Genomic DNA, 18170 nt, shown 5'->3' with positions numbered 1-18170 from the left:
CTCCACAGAAATACTATGGATCTTAAGAAAATACTAGGAACAATTAAATGCCAACAAATTGGGCAATCTGGAAGAAAAGAATACATTCCTAGAAATATACGATCTCCCAAGACTGAGTCAAGAAGAAACAGAAAATCTGAACCAACTGAAAACAACCAATGAAAGTCATCAGTAATCAAAACCTTCCAAGAAATGAAAGTCCTGGACCAGATGGCTTCATAGGCGAATTTTACCAAACATTCAAAGAATTAACACCTATTTTTCTTAAACTTATCCAGAAAATTCAAGAAAAGGGGAGGGTCCCTAATTCCTTTTATGAGGCCACCATAACCTTGATTTCAAAACCAGACAAAGATGTTGCAAAAAGAGAAAAGTTTAGGCCATATGTCTTATGAACATCGATGCAAAAATCCTCAACAAAATATTAGGAAACTGAGTTCAGCAATACATTAAAAATATTATACACCATGATCAAGTTGCATTTGCTCCTGGGATGCAAATACCATATATGTTTCACTTATATGTTGTACAATATTCCCAATTCAATTAATGTGACACATCACATTAACAAATCGAAAGATAAAAAACATGATCATATTGATAGATGCAGAAAAAGTGTTCAACAAAATCCAGCATGCATTTATGATAAAAACTCTCAGTAAAGTTGGAATAAGGTGAACATACATCAACATAAGAAAGACCATATATAATGACAAACCTACAGCTAATATCATTCTCAATGGGGAGAGTCTAAAAGAGTTAACCTTAAGATCGGGAACAAACAAGGATGCTGACTTTCACCACTCCTCTTCAACATTGTATTGTAAATCTTAGCCACACTAATCCCAATCACACAAGAAAGAGAAATAGAAGGTATCAGAATTGGAAAGGAAGAAGAAAAACTCTCATTATTTGCTGATGACATGATACCATATATAGAGAACCCTGAAGATTCCACCAGAAAAACTGTTAGAACTGATCATTGAATTCAGTAAAGTAGCAGGATACAAAATTAAGTCTGGCACTTTTATACACTTATGATGAACTTTTGTTGAGAGAAATTAAGCAAACAATCGCATTTACAACTGCTCCACAAACAAATGCCTGGGAATCAAATTAACTAAGGAGATAAAAGACCTGTTCTCAGAAAATTATGTCATTGAAAAAAGGAAGTGAAGAAGATACAAAGAAATGGAAGCATATACTGTGCTCATGGGTAGAAAGAATCAACATCATTAAAATGGCCATACAACCCAAAGTAATCTATAGATTCAATGCAATTCTTATCAAAATACCAATGGAATTTTTCAGAGAGCTAGAAAAAATAATCCAAAAATTTATATAGAACCATAAAAGACCCCAAATAGCCACAGGAATCTTGAGAAAGAAGAACAAAGTTAGAGAAATTACACTACATGATATCAAACTATACTAAAGTCTACAGTAATCAAAACAGCATGGTACTGGCATTAAAAAAAATAGAGAGAGCCCAGAAATAAATCCATACCTATACACCCACTTAATATATGACAAAGAAGGCAAGACTATGCAAAGTAAAGACAGTCTCTTCAGTAACTGGTGCTGAGAATATTGGACAGAAATCATGCAAAAAAAAAAAAAAAAAGAAGAACGAAAAGAAAGAAAAAAAATTGACCAGCTTCTTACACCATATACAAGAATAGACCCAAAATGAATTAAAGACTTAAATGTAAGACTTGAAATCATAAAACTTCTAGAAGAAAACCTAGGCAATAAGTTCTCTGATATTGCTAAGAGTAATTTCTTTGGATATGACTCTCCAGGCAAGGGAAACAAAATTAAAAAAATAAACAAATGAGACTACATAAAACTAAAATGTTTTGTACAGCAAAGGAAACCAGCAACAAAACAGAAAGACAACCAACTGATTGGGAGAAGATATTCGCTCTTGATACTTCTGATAAGACCTTAATATCTAATATATATAAAAAGAACTCATACGGCTCAATAACAACAACAACAACAAAATCCAATTAAAAAATGGGCAAAGGATTTGAATAGGCATTTCTCCAAAGAGGAAATACAGATAGCCAATAGACATATGAAAAGAGGCTCAAGGTTACTAATCATCAGGGAAATGCAAATTAAAACCACAGTGATCTATCACCTCACACCTGTCAGAATGGTTATCATCAATAAATCAAAGAACAACTAACTAGTGTTGGTGAAGATGTGGAGAAAAGGGAACTCTCATATACTGTTGGTGGGATTACACATTAGTACAGCCACTGCAGAAAGTAGTCTGGAGGTTTCTCAAAAGATTAAAAATGGATGTATCTTTTGATCCAGAAATTGCAATTCTGGATATTTATCCAAAGAAAACCAAAACAATAATTCGAAATACCTGTGCACCCCTATGTTCAGGGCCGCTGAATTTATAATAGCTAAGATATGGAAGTAACCTAAATCCTACCAACAGACTATTGGATAAAGAAGTTGTGGTTCATATATACAATGGAATATTACTCAGGGATTAAAAAAAATGAAGCCCTATCATTTACAATGACATGGATGGATCTAAAGGGCATTATGCTGAGTGAAATAAATCAGAGGAAAAGTGCCATATGATTTCACTTACATGGGAAATCTAAGGAACAAAAAAAAAACAAACTAATCAAAAACAGACTCCTTGATTGGGAGAATGGGGTAAAAGATTAAAGAAGTATAAACTAGTAGTTGATAGATGGGCACAGGGATATGGAGCATGGCATAGGGAATGCAGTTAACATTAATGTAATGGCTAGGTGGAGAGCCAGAAGAGAGAATGAGCAATTAGAGGGATCATTTTATAACCTATATTTTATAAACTATATAAATGTCTAATCAATGTATTATATACTAATAAATACTAATTTATAACTAATAAAATAAAATGTATGAAATATAAGTTAAAATAAAATAAGATGTTACATGATGTAAATAGGAACATTTATATTAATAAAAGTATTTCTTTAACTGGAATACATAATAATCTAAATTTTCTTTAAAATATAGGAAGCACCAAGTTAATAAAGCTAAAATTAAATCCAAAATCATTTATAAATATTTTAAAATCTCTCTCAGTAAATGATAAAACAAATAGACCAAAAATATCAGTAATGCTATAGAAATTTTATACCACATGTTTAAACGTTTATATATAGAACACTATATCTAATAACCATATAGTAATATCATTCTCCAGTGTACATGGAATTTTACCAAAATTGATCATATTCTGAACCATAAAAAAGTCTCAAGCTAGTTTTACTATTAGACCTAACAAAGGCATTATAAAAATAGGAAAATTATGGATTAATCTATTAATAAATAAAGATGCAAAAGCCTCAACGAAATATTAGCACATTAAATCTGGAATATCTTAAAATGTTGATACACATTCTCTTTATATCAGGAATGGAAGGTGGATTTACATGATGTAAAGAAGATCATTTGTAATAATAAAAATATTGATTTAACAGGAGGACATAACAATCTAAATTTGCTTCAAATATAGGAAGCAACAACTAATAAAGATAAATCAAAATCATCAATGAAAATTTTTGAATCTCTCAGTAATTTAATGGATTTAATACTTAGTGTACTTACTATTCAAAAATCAGTCATTCAATTTAGTATATTAAGAACAGGAAATCCATTACCAGTTCGAATTTCAGAAAAAAATCATAAAATTTAGTATGAATTAATAAACAAAAACTTTAGTAAAATAGGAACAAAATTGAATTTCCTTAGTCTATAGTCATGCTACCTTGAACATGCCTAATCCCGTCTGATCTCAGAAGCTAAACAGGGTCAGGCCTGGTTAGTACTTGGATGAGAGTCCACCTAGGAAGACCAAGTGCTGTAGGAGTAAAAAAAAAAAAAAAAAGTGAATTTTCTTAACTTGAAAAATGGTAAGAACAACAACAGAAATCTATAGGAAGCATAATATTTGATGATAAAATATTGAAATCTTGCCCCTGAGATCAGAACTGAGACAAATATATTTTTTATTACACTTCCATTCAATGTAGTGCTGAAGGTCTTCATGATTTTAATAAGTCAATAAAAAAATATAAAATTGGAAATAAAACTCTCAACATCATAGATGATATAATTGTGTATAAAAAATCCAAGAGAAAATTTATCAAAGTTGTCAAATACTTAACATACAACTGATTGTACTTACATATGCTAGCAACAAAAATTGCAAAATAAAATAAATAGTACTATTTACAGCCCCATTAACATATATCAAGTACCTATGGAGACATCTTTAAAAAACACATGAGATTTCTACATACAATCTACAAAATATCATTGAAATGAAAGAATAACTAAATCGAGTGGAGATGGAAGACTCTATAATCACATATTGGAAAACTCAAGAGTATTTTGAAAATATCCATTCTTCCCAAATTGATCTATAGATTCAGTGGAATTGTAATAAAAATCCCAGCAGATATTTTGTATGGAAATTAATAAAATTTTTATAGATATCAAGAACAGCCAAGAAATCTTGATGAAGTAGAATAAAGTTGGAGAATATAAAGATTTAATGCATAAAGCTATAGTGATAAAACATTGAGTGTTTGTGTAAGAACAGATAAATTAACTAATAGAAGAACATAGGATATATTTAGTTTAATCAAACTTCTGGAAGCCAAGCTTGTATTATGATAGAAAAGTAACTCTGGGATGAATTCAGTGAATAAATCTATTCTCTTTAATTCATACTTTTTGCTCCCCCATTTGTGTTAAAATTGTAAGAATTGTTACTTGGTTTTCTTCTCCGAGCTCATGGCCTAGATATCTGGAATCGCTTTTGTGCTTAAGGGTGACCAATTTCAGTTTTACTATTTTTATATTGAAGATAACATTTATTTTGCATCTGGTTATACAGGATCACTTTTGGTGGAAATGATGAGTGGAGATAAATACATGCATCATTTTTGAAAAAATGAAATAGTTGAAACTAATTAGTTGCAAGTATAGTACAAATAAATTCTATATATAGCTCACTCAGATTTTCTAATTGTTAACATTTTATCACATATATCTTAATATTCTCTCCAGTTTTCTCTAAACTGCATAGCAGATATGATTACTCATAAATACTTCGGTGTGTATTTTCTAAAACCAAGAATACTTTTTGTTATGGATTGAAATGTGTTTCTCCCAAAACCATATGTTGAATCCCTAATTCTCAATGTGACTGTATTTGGTAATGTAGCTTTTAAGGAAGTAATTAAGGTTAACTGAAGTCATAAGGGTAGATCCTAATGTAGTAGGACTAGTATCCCTATCAGAATAGGAAGAGCACTCAGGAGTATATGTACACACAAAGGAAAGACCTTATGAGGAAACAGTGAGAAGGGAGACATCTGCAAGATGGGAAGTGATGTCTCATTGAAACCAACCCTGCTGCTGGCAACTTAATCTTGGACTTATGGCTTCCAGAACTGTGATAAAATAAGTTTCTGTTGTTTAAACCACTCTGTCTGTAATATTTTGTTATGGCAGCCCTAACAGACTAATACACTTCCCATATTGCAGCCCAGCCATTAAAATCAAGACATTAATATCAATACAATACCACCATCTAAACCACAGACCCTATTAAAATTTTGCAATTACCTCAACAATGCTTTTGTAGCAAAACAAAACAAACAACAAATAAAACAATTAAAAATAAACTTCTCTTTTTTCCCCTTTCATTTCTAGTCCAAGATCCAATTCAAGACTATATGTCAGTTTACTTGTCACGTATCTTTAGTACTCTTTAATTTGGAACAATTCCTCAATATATCTTTTATGAAAATATTTTTAGAGGGCTGATCAGTTATCTCATAGAAGTCCTATAAATTTTAATTTATTTGATATTTCTTCATGATTAGATTAAGTATGTACATGTTTGGCCAAAATACTAAAGAAGTCAATCTGTGTTCTTTTCAGAGTACCACACCAAAGACTGATTATATTTATTTTTCCCAAAATGGTAATGTCAACTTTTATCACCTAGCTAAATGGTATTTGGAAAGTTTCTCCAATTTGAAGTTAATTAATGAGTATTTTTATCATAATTAATATGTATAAGTACTTGTTAATTAATAAATAGTTAATAAATATTTATTTTACTTATCGATTATTATGTAAACATTTTGTGTGGAGCAACACTTTGAGACTATGTACTAACCTTATTTCCTCAAATATTTATCCATTAATTTTAGCATCCCCTGATGATCATGTGTGTATCAATTATTACAAACAATGATTTCTTAATCCATTATAGAAAAATCACAACAAAGAAATAGAAGATATAAAAAATTCAAATGAAAGTCAAAGAATTGAAAAATAGAATAACTGATATTTAAAAACTCACCAGAGAGGCCAAAGAGAAAAATTAATATCAGACAGGAAAGAATAAATGAGCTTGAAGATTAAACAATAGAAATAACCCAATCTGAACAATAGATAGAAAACAAATTGAAAATAAATGAACAGACTCTCAGGCACCTGTGAGAAAATAACAAAACACTAACATTTGAATCAGTAGACTTCCAAAAGAGAGGGGAAGGAGGTGGGGCTGAAACTGTTTTCAAACAAGTAATGGTAAAACCTCCCAGATTGCCAAAAGGAATAAATTTGTAGATTCAAGGGGCAAAATGAACTCCAAGGAGAAATTTGCTCCAAAACCCATTAGAAATAAACTAGAAAATTAAAGACAAAGGAAAACTCTTGAAAGTAGTCAGTATTACCTTTAAGGAAGAATGGTAGATATCTCAATTGAAACCATGGAACCCAGAAGGAAGTGACACATTTTTTAAGCACTAAAAGAAAACAACTATTACTTCAGAGTTCTATGTCCAGTGAAAGTATCCTTCCAGGATAAAGGTGAAATTAAAATGTTCTCGAATGAAGAAAAACTAAGAGATTCTGTTGCCAGTAGACCTGATCTTTAAAAATTGCTAAAAAAAGTTGTTCAAGCAGAAGGGAAATTATGCCAGAAGGGAACTTAGAGTATTAAGAATGAAGAAATAACAATAAAGGGAGTAAAAGTATGGGATGCAGCACAGCTGACATCATATTTCTTCTGATATTAAGACTTAAGAAACATCACAGCTTCTGCTTTCACTCCCTCAGAACCTTGAGTTCTCCATGTTGTAAAGTTTAGTCTACATTACTGTAAGATGAGAAGCCTCCTTATGGAAAAGGCACTCATGATAGCCAGCACTGACTTCTAGACTTGTAAGTAAGGTCATTTTGGAACTGTTAGTTTTAGTTAAGCCATAAGGTATATGTGGCTATATGAGTGATCTCAGGCAAGAGCAGCAAGAAAACCAAGATTGCCAAACCATAGAATTAAGAAATAATAAAACTTTATTGTTTTAAACCAGTTTAAAAAAAATCTTAAGAAAATACAGATGAGCCACAGACTTCGACAAAATATTTCAGAACACGTATCTGATAAATGACTTGTATCTAAAATATATAAAGAACACTACAATGCAATAAGATACTCATCCCAATAAAGAAATGTAAAACATATTTGTATCAATACTTCCTGGAAGAAAATATATGGAAGCCAATAAATATATGGAAAGATGGTCAAATCATTAGTCATCATGGGCATGGGTTACTACTTAGCAATAAAATGAAACCAATTACTGATATATACAGTAACAGGGTGGAATCTCAAAAGCATACAGACTGAAAGAAGGTACACACAATGAGTACATATATCATTTACATGACATTCAAAAACAGGCAAGACTATTATATAATAATGGAAAGCAGAACAGTAAGTTTCTCTCCAGGTGAAAGGCAGTAACTGGGGAAAGTTAAAAGAAAACTTTTTGGGGTCATTGAAATATTATATAGCTCAATTAAAGTGATGATTACGTTACATGTTTGTACACTTCTGTCAAATTACTCAACCTTTAAACTTATGAGCTGTGCTTTTTATTAAATGTAAATAATATCCCCAAAGAAGAGAAATGGAAAAAAATAAATGCTAAATACAAGCTGATTTTTGACAAATTATGAGCAGATACAGATTTTTTTCTCAAAATATAAAGTACTTACAAAATTTAAAATAAAAATAATTTGTTCTTTAGAAGCAGAATCTTATAAAACAAAATATAATAATTATCTTTGAGTTGTGAGTATATTTTCATGAAAATTTCCTGTTGCAAAACTAATTCCTGATTTTAATGAGAGGAACAATACAGAGATGGTTACAAGATATCCAAAAAAATTTCTTCTGACTCTAAAGTTCAAATAATTTCTTTTCTTGTTTAATAACATTGAGGAAACTTTTCAAAAAAAACTTGAATTTTTTTCAGGGGCTAGTTTTTCTAGCCCCCTTCTATTTTTAAAGAAACAAAATATGCCTCATGTTCTTTATTTTCATGTTGTTTTGATGGAAATTCCAATGTGAGAACATCAGGATCAATTTCAGTATTGTCATGGACATGTTCCATTTGCTCAAAATTTCCCTGAAGTAAAGGAAAAATTTGTCTTATAATAGAAATTTTGTTTAGGTAGTCAGCATTTCCTTATTTCCTTGAAGATTATAGTGATATGGAGGAATGCTTTGTAACAAGGACAAACTTTGTTCAATTACAAATTCTAGTGCAGCATATAATTCTATTTCCATCAGAAGACATAATGATTTAGATTTAAGATGATTTATAATACTGAAATAACTGTATTATATTAACAAAAACCATTTTTGGCTGAATCCAAATTTATATAATGTTAAGAACTATAAAGAGCCAGCACAAAAGTCTCAGTGGTTTATTGAGGTAATACGTAGTGAGCATGATAATGCCATGTATGTGAAGTCTTGTCACTAAGAATGTATTTGTCAAGTGGTCCCAGGACCATTCAAGGAGAAAAAACCTGGGTGAAAAATGAGTGGGTTTTTATCAGAAAATTGTCGCTGGAAATAATTGCCAAAGTTTTATCAGTAATTGGAAAGATTAATATCCAGGCCAATTGATGGAACAGGCAGAGAGGGAATGGAAGAGGATTGAACAACCAATATAGAGGATGGAAACTCTTAATCAGAATGGCAAGAAAAAAGAAGCCAATACTCTAATAATAATTAGGGAGTCTATGAGACACAATTCAATGTAAAAATATTTTTGCCATATAGATACCTGAAGGAAACAAGAAGTTGAAGAGATTTTTGAAGAAATAATGATAGGAAATTTCCTTAACCTGGTGAAGGAAATAGACATTCAACTCCAGGAAACTCAGAGAGTCCCCAGAAAGATGAACCAAAGAGGCCCACACCAAGACATCATAATTAAAATGCCAAGGTTAAATACAAAGAAAATCTTAAAAAGCATCAAGGGAGAATCAGATAGTTACTTACAAGGGAGCTCCCATAAGACTGGCAGTTGGTTTCTCGAAAGAAACCATGCAGGACAAAAGGGCTTGGCACAAAATCTGATTTAAGCCCCGGATCTATAACCAATGATGGCTTATCCAGCAAAGCTATCATTTAGAGTTGAAGGACAAATAGTTTCCCAGACAAAAATAAGCTAAAGAAATTTATTAACACCAAGCCACGATTACAGGAGATGTTGGAGGGACTTTTTTAAAAAGAAAAACATGTATCAAAAACATAAATAAAGAATGGTAATATCTACATTCCTATCAACGAGTACCTTGAATAAAAAAAAATCAATTAAGTGCTCCAACCAAAAGAAAAAGTGGCTGAATGGATGAGAAAATAAGGCCTCTACATGTGCTACCTACAAGAGTCTCACTTCAGTTTAAAAGACATACAAAGTAAAAGGAAAGGGATGGAAAAAGATATTGCCTTGATGCACCTAGAGAGTATTGTGCTGAATGAAATAAGTCAGATAGCGAAAGACAAATATCACATGATTTCAAGTACATGGGGGAAGCTAAAGAACAAAATAAACAACAACGAAAATGAAAATAAATTCATAGTTACAAAAAATATTTTGAGGGCTTTTAGATGGAAGGGGAATTAAAGGGGACTGCAAAAAAGGGCAAAGGGATTAAGACGTACACATGGATAGTTATAAAATAGACATGGAAATATAATGTGTAGCATAAGGAAAATAGTAAATGATGTTGTAATAAACATGTAAGGGGAAGAGGGGTACTAGATTTAGTGGAACGTCACTTTGTGAGTTATATAGATCTCTAATCATGGTGTACAACTGAAATTAATATTGTATGCCAATTATAATTGAGAAAACTCATTAACTTATACAGTGTAAGTACGAGCAACTAATTGTCTATTATATTTCAATAAAGCAGGGGAAAAAAAAGAAGAGAAGCTCTCCTGATTTTCCATGGAGACAACCTTAATAATACAGGAAGGCTTAATGGACTCCCTCTGAAATACAAGGAACTCATTCATGTACTATTGTGTGAGGTGGACTGATGCATGAAGAAATCCTATGATGTGCTGTGGAAGAGTCAGCAAGGGTTTGCTGGACCACAAAAGGGGGTGCTTCTGCCTGAGGTTGGAGCATTTAAGTTGGATCTTGAAGGTGATGTTCAAGGTGACATTCAAGCTTCATGTCTGGTTTGGGTTACAGGCTAGGCTTTGTCTTCAGCTGTAAATCTCACAGCAGCCCCTCTAGTGGAGTATACAAGCCAGATTTTCCTGTGCTGAAATGTGATCATATCAGACAAATCATAAATCTATAGCTGTTGTTTTGTCAGCATGTATATTTTTATAGAAAGGAGCATACCTCTGCTGAGCTGGCCAGATAATCATTTGCTTTCCCTTTCTTGTTCAGAAATCCGAAAGAACACCCTAGGTGAGGACCTGGTTTTAATCACCTTTAATTAACACAGAAGCTTTTGAAAGTGAAGATTCTTTTTGTAAACTGTGGCAGGGTCCCAAGACTTTAACATTTCAGTATGTGAAATGTCTAGAGCAGGGCCAAGGTATCAAGCCTATGGAGATAATCCACTGCACAGGGAATTAATTTAATACCTCTGACTCATTCCTCAAACAAGTTTATTTTTTATTATAATTTTTTTTCATTCTTGAAAAATTGCAGGCCATTCAATACTAGAGATTTCTGGGTCCAAGGAATGTTTCAGCTTGTTTTTATTTAGTACGAAAGAAAGGCTTTTAGGAGAGATTTAGAAAACCAGAGAAAGTCTTGGGAATCATCCCAGAAATTAAGAGGCTGGAAGGATCAAGCAGAAAAGCAAGAGAGTTTGGGGGACTTAGCAGTGGACAGTGAGGAAAGTCACTTTCTGCCCTCAAGGAAACAAAGAGTTAAAATATAGTGTTGCCTCATCCAGAGATTTCATTAAGGGCTGCATGGATTGGTTGGTGATGTAGGAACCCCTGACACAGGCAGGATGTTAGATAGAACCCTGAAGGTTTTTAAAGCCAGGACTGATACTCATCTTTTGACCTGGTCTAAGTATTGACCCCTTTAGAGGCAAGATGGATAGCTAATACCCAACTTCTGGGAGTGGGACACTGAGCAGCACAAGAAGGATGAGAACAAAAACCGAACAAATTAGTAGTTGACAGATGGTCACAGGGGTGGGGAACACGGCATGGGAAAAGCAGTCGGCAGTAATGTAATGACTAGGTGTAGAGCCAGAGGAGAGAAAGAGTTATCAGGGGATCATTTCATAAACTATATAAATGTCTAACCAATATATTGTATACTTGAAATTAATAATAAAATTTTTAAAACTCTAAATGATTGTGGCATTTTGCTTTTAGACCACTAACTCAGAGCATAACCCTCAAGTTGCAAAAGACTTGAGTATTTACTGAATCAAATAGGCTTGTGGAGTCTGGATGTGGCTGAGAAAGTCATGGTGACTATATATTCTTTCCATTTCTACTCAAGGGAAGGCAGTACAAAGCCCACGTTTATTGAGTGAATTTCTAACTCTTTTCTAATTTCGGAAGATGGGATTCCCCTTTCAAAATGCAGCCACTCTTAAGAGCTTATCTTTGGTTTATGCTTCCTAGAGCTCCCAAGCCCCTAATGATCCTCACATGGATTAATTTAACTGGGCACAGGCGATTCTACAGCATATCTGGATTGTCCAGGAGATTCGGTCTACAACTCTGAGTTACAGGAGCACAGTGTCCCTTTAAAACAAAGCATATCAGGGGCTACCCCACTGGCAAGGAGTAGGAGAAAATATTCAGAGAGGAGTCCGTGAACCTCACTGAAAACCTAAAGATATCTGTGTTTCACATAGTGTACAGTCCTCTCAGGCTACTTGGTCTCAAAAGTATCACATTCGGAAGGATTGCTGAGGGAGAAAGAAGCCCCACCCAACTGCCTAGCTCCCTGGACATGGTTCTGAAGGCTGGGATGGTTCTCTACAGTCTCTCTGTGACACACAGACAATACTTCTTATTTAGTCATATTAATCTTCTGAGATCTTGAAAATCAAAGCTACCTGGATTGAGACACGTTGTATCCCACTTTCAAATATGTGATTTTGCTGCATTTGCAGGCTGGTTTCTGTATTTGCTGGAAAAATCCAGCTAGCGAATGTCCAGACTGAAGCCTGGAAGGAAGGGCCATATGTTCTGAGTTTATGAACTGTGACAATAAAAGCTTTGAGTCCACAGCTGGTGCATCAGGTTTGACCCATAGACATATGGAGATTCTGGCACACTGGGCATTCATTTTTCCTGACCAGTGTGGACCTCGCAGCAGGTGTCCATGCAGGAGCCAGGATTCCTGCTCTTGTTTCTTTTTGTCTGTCTCTGGCATCTCTGTACCTGTTCTGACCTCAGGCCCATGGGCTGCATGCTAATCCTCTTGAATAGTTTGAGTTTGCACTGTCAAAGGTAATATTTTAAAATTTAATGTGTTTTTCCATAGTAAAATAATGTGACCAAATGCTAAAATGTTTTAGAATATAGATGCAAGATGAAATAATCACTGCATATCTCAGCACCATATATAAACACTGTTATAATTCCAGTAATTTTTCTATAATTATTCTCATTTCACACAATTATTGTTATATACTTGATTTTACCTAATACTAAATTACATTTTCCATGTAGCCGTATATTTTTGTTGACCAATACGTTTAATTACTTCATAATATTGCATATAAATGGGTGTTATCATTTACTTAGATTTTTCATTTTGTAATGATAAATACTGCTATGATGAAAAAAATCATGAGTATTTGATTTTTATATTTACTTTAGATATGAATATCAATAAAAACATTTGTACTTACTTTAATATATATTGACAAATTTCTTTGCAAAAAGATTGTAATGATTACAACACTGACAAAAAATATGAGTATACAAGGCTCATAGACTGTTCAGAGTTTGTTTATGAAGTATTTAATTTATTAAGCTATTTTAATTAGGAAGAATGGCACATCCAGTGTTTGCAACATTTGAAAGCCATGTCCAACATGACATCCTAAAGTTCTAAAACTAAATCAGATGGTAGATCATATATTATCATTGTCACTGTGCTGAGCGGCATCTCACATGGTTGGGAGAGTATCTGCAATAGACTACTAGCCGCTTTCCAGCGCACTCGTTTCTCTGCCTATTCAGCTGTCTGTCCACCTGTCTACCTATTACTGTCATGCTTTGTGAAGGGCTGAATGTTGTCATACAGCATAATAAAACTCCACACACTCCAAATAAGCATGTTAATGAAACTAAAGGAAAATAAAGGCAGAAGAGTCAGGAGGAGTTAGAGTCTTCATGGCCCGCAGACCTCCAGGGATGGTTGCAGAGGTGGTACCAAGTTCTCTACTGGTCAAAGAAGAGAGACAATCGCAACTAGTTACAAAAGCTACAGTGTCTGTGAAGCAAAAAGTCAAACCATCTTTGGAAAAGCACAACGATGCTGCGTTATCAATCAGGAAAGACTTCTCATGGCATCAGCAATGGGGCTGTCATGTACTGTGATGGGATGCATCCACCAGCACACATAACACACTTTTCAGAGGAAGTTTCCTGTAAGGCCCCACTGTAAGCACTGATGGCCTAACCCAGTGCTCAAGTCACTAAACCAGAGAATTTCAGGGCCTTGTGCAAAGGAGGACATACAATAAGGATGGGATCAGATCAGGGCTCTCAGCTGGTTTGACTCAATCCAGGATATATCTTTTGGGGTATCCGGAGAAATAGATGAACAAGAGTCTCTAAATTCTCCATAAACTTTGTTTTTCTTAGTCATGTTTTGAACAAGTCTGGGAGGTAGTGATAAGCATCCAACACATCTCTCTAATTATATGACAAAAGCTAGAGAACCAAGCAGCATCTGTGTGGGCACAATTGCTTATTATCTACATCTAGGACATGAATGACGATTCCTGTAGGGAAGAAAGGTGCCCCTCTCTGCTCAAAAATGAGTCAAGGGAGACAGAGGTAAAGTCAAGTTTGTCCTTAAAGGAGGTGAAAAGAAATGGAAACAAAAGCACAGGTGAAAGGGTTAGCCCACATGAATGGTTTTCAATGTTGGCCTTACAATAGCAACATTAAGATCACTTGAGAACTTATTAGAAATTCAGATTCTCAGGTCAACCCACACCTATTGAGTCAGAAACTCTGAAGATATGTCCAGAATTCTGTATTACAGAGGCAGGATTGATTAACTTGGGACCTAATGAGCTAGTGAAGGGAGCACAGTGGAGTTGAAAGAACAGTGAATGTAGAGATGTGCCATCCAGGTTTCCTCCCAGCTCTGATGGTAATTTGTGGTAACCTCGAATAAGTTGGCTCACACGAAAAATGAGTTTATTAACCTCTGCTTTCCTATGCCATTATGTTGTTATAAGAAATGAGAAAAGCCTTTGGAGATAATAAAATGTTATTTACATACACTTTATGTTTGAATTAAATGCTTAAAACTACTTAGAATCAATGTGACAAAAACACAGCTGTACCTTTTTAAAAAAGAATGGTGTATTAGTAGGCACTCAATAAGTATTTATCAAAAGAACGAGTGGATAAGTGAATCGAATCAATAAAGGTATGAGGAGCTGGACGCTACTTCATGGCATGAGAGTTCCCTTTACTGTTACAGGTGGGTAATAGTTGCTGGTGACAGTTATGTCTAGAGAAGCAACAAGCAAAGCAGATGATGTGGTGAGGATTGTGTTTTGCAGGAGTGGGTGGGTGGTGCTGCCATTCACGTAGAGAAAGATGAACAGGCTTGGCAGGGAGGTGAGGTGCTTTCAATTTTGGAATTGTTTACTTGAGAGATCCTGGGTAATCTAGGAAGAGAAATTGAGGAGATGGTGGAAGGTCCATATCCAGAGCTCAGAGAAGGGGTCCAGATAGAGGTACACATCTAAATGCCATCTGATTGTGGGTGGTAAGTGATGCTATGGGGATGGATGACATCAATCATGATGAGAGTGAGAAGAGAAAGCACAAAAAACTGCCCCTTGACCAGTGTCTGCACTGATTGTGGGCAGAAGAGGCTGAGACTGCACACACACAAAAAGTGAGATAGAGAGGGAGACAGAAAGCCAAGATCATTTGGCAGTCTTTGAGAGCAAGTGTGGTTTCGATGTCACCTTCTCCGAGGAGCCTGCCCTGACTACTCTGTTGGCCATGATAACCCACATAACCCTAAGCACTCTTGGTCTGCCTGAATCTACTACATGCTTTCTGTAGCCTTTCACCTTTTGATAAATTATGTCATTTTCTCAATTTTTATTGCTCTGTCATCACTAGGGTACAAATTCCATGAGGGTGAGGGTTTTGTTTGTTTTCTTTTTAATGTATCCTCAGTTACTAGAGAAGCTCTGGGACACAGCAGGTGATGTTTGAGTGAGTGAGTGAGCAAGTGAGTGAGTGAGTGAGTGAGTGAATGAAGCTAGAGGCCAAATTGGAATGGGTCGAGCAGTAGGTAAGAAATGAGGAGACAGATTCTGCTAAGCAGAGGAAATTTAAATTAGGTGAGAGAAAGGATAATCATAAAGGTTTTGTTTCTGAGGAAATGTAAGGGGAGAACTGGGAGCTGGGGTGGGAGAGGCTTTAACAAGGTGGAAGTGAGCCCATAGAGGTTAAAAAGCCCATTATTATAGATAAGGAGGATATCCACATTCCCTTCTGAGGGCTCCTATGTTCTCTTCAGAGCAGAAGAGGGTACCATTCAAAAGCAAGGGGAGAGAGTAAAGAAGGCTGAGATGTGTGGTTTGTCCAGTCACTGAGAGAGAAGTCATTGCCTGGCTGTAGGTGGGCCCTGTGAGCTCAGCTCTTTTTAGATAGGCAGCTTTTCCATATAACCTTTGGGTCTGGCCCTTGGGATTTTGTGAGGATAAAGAGGCAATAACTCTGATGCCTTGTCCTCACATGACAGAAAAATATTTGGAAGACTGTAGTCCACATGGATCACATATGATACACCATGACATTTCACAGCACAGGGAGTAGAGGGGCCTGCACGCTGTAGTGAGACCTCTTTCTTCATCCTACGTTTCCTGGCTATCAGTCACAGACCAATCAATGGACACACCCTGCATCTGCCAAGCTCAGTGCCCCTGGGGATTCTTGCAATTTTGTGCTTGCTGTTGTCCATGGCTTTGACCAATAGTGCCTGGTAAAGGCTCACTCCTGGTCCCAGTACTGTTGTGCCTCAGATTGGTATGGCAAAGAATTGGTTCAGCCCGTAAATGATTAACCGGGTTATTTTGAGAACTAAAATTTTAGATTAGGAGACATTATGAAGAAATATAAAAGGGGTGAAAGTTGGAAAGAGGATCATGTGTAAATGGTGAAGTGAGGATCATTGATAGCATAGGATTTACCAGTGTGAATGATGGTGTTATGAGTAGAATTCTGTCACCAATGAAGCTATGTTGTAGTTCTACCCCTGAGTACCTCACAATGTGGCCTTATTTGGAAATAGTCTTTACAGAGGAAATCAAGTTAAAATGAGGTTATTAGGGTAGATCCTAATCTAATAGGACTAGTATCCTTATATGAGGATAAAATCTAGACACAAACAAGCACAGAGAGAAGATCACATGAGGACACAGGGAGAAGAAGATGGCCACCTACAAACCAAAGAGAGAGACCTCAGAAGGAATCTGTCCTGCCAGCATCTTGATCTTATACATCTACCCTCCTGAACTGAAACAATATATTTCTGTTGTGTAAGCTGCCAATCTGTGACACTTTGTTACAGTAGCCCTAGAAAATACATACAGATGGGTGAGGGTTGGGATGAGAGTAATCAGGAAAATGGCAAGTACTAACACATTTGGTAATAAAAATGCAAACTCCCTCCCCCTTATTTCTCAGGGGATAGCTTAACAGAATTGAATCAAATTAGAGGATTTATTCATATATTCTGTTTGTCTTAGATGCCAAGAATGAGAGTCTATTTTTCAGCCACTCTAGAGATGATCCTTTCTGTATTCCCAGTATAAGAGTTAAGACTGGTAATGCTGGGCTGAAAGTGGAAGATGTGTTTGAAAGAAATGAAGCAGGGCAGACAGCCTGCCCTAAGTCAGGCCGAGAAGGCCTTGCATGGCTTCTTGTGCCTGAGACATGAGGAAGGACATTGGTTCTTGGTTTTGCAGGATATAGTTCTAGAAGAGCAGTGAATTCCAAGAATCTGGAAGGTTCTAACATGGCTTAACATTACAATAATTACCCTATGTGAGAAGCCATGGAAGCCACAATCCTGATATTTAAAATTCCTTCAGTGAAATATAAGGCAAAGGCTGTGGTGGCAGTGAACACAGGATAACAGCAGCAGACACCTATGCTCAGCATGTACAAAAATGTCAGGTCCTGACATGAAAGATTTCACTTAATCCTTGTCAACCAACATCTGAGATAAGAAATTGTCTTTGTGTTAAACAATAATTTGGCTAGAGGACCAGAAAATTATTTAAAGTCTCACAGATACAATACAGTGCAGACATGATCAAGGAGTAAGTTTCTCTGACTCCTAAACCTGTTCTTATAAATAGCATGATGTGCTGGAGAGTTTAGGCCCAAGTAATAGGCAGGGAACTACAATGGAGGAACACTTGAGGGAGAAAGCCTTTGGCCAAGGTTTGAATCTGATGCCAAGATAAAAATAGCGACAGCTTTCTCTGAGCAACAAGCGTCCCCATAAAATACACAAAGGATGGTTCTCCAGAAGCGTGTGTGTGCACCTGTC

The 18170-nt window shown here is 35.3% G+C and overlaps 1 pseudogene; it reads left to right on the top strand.

Moving 5' to 3' along the window:
- The first annotated feature begins 3770 nt into the window (after window positions 1–3770).
- Window positions 3771–3889, top strand: LOC118604887 (annotated as a pseudogene).
- The last annotated feature ends 14281 nt before the right edge of the window (window positions 3890–18170 follow it).

The sequence above is a fragment of the Rousettus aegyptiacus genome, unplaced genomic scaffold (assembly GCF_014176215.1).
Source record: "Rousettus aegyptiacus isolate mRouAeg1 unplaced genomic scaffold, mRouAeg1.p scaffold_m13_p_6, whole genome shotgun sequence".
Classification (NCBI taxonomy): Eukaryota; Metazoa; Chordata; class Mammalia; order Chiroptera; family Pteropodidae; genus Rousettus; species Rousettus aegyptiacus.
Note: the sequence above shows the minus strand (reverse complement) of the source record. Positions and strands in the feature narration are given on the sequence as shown.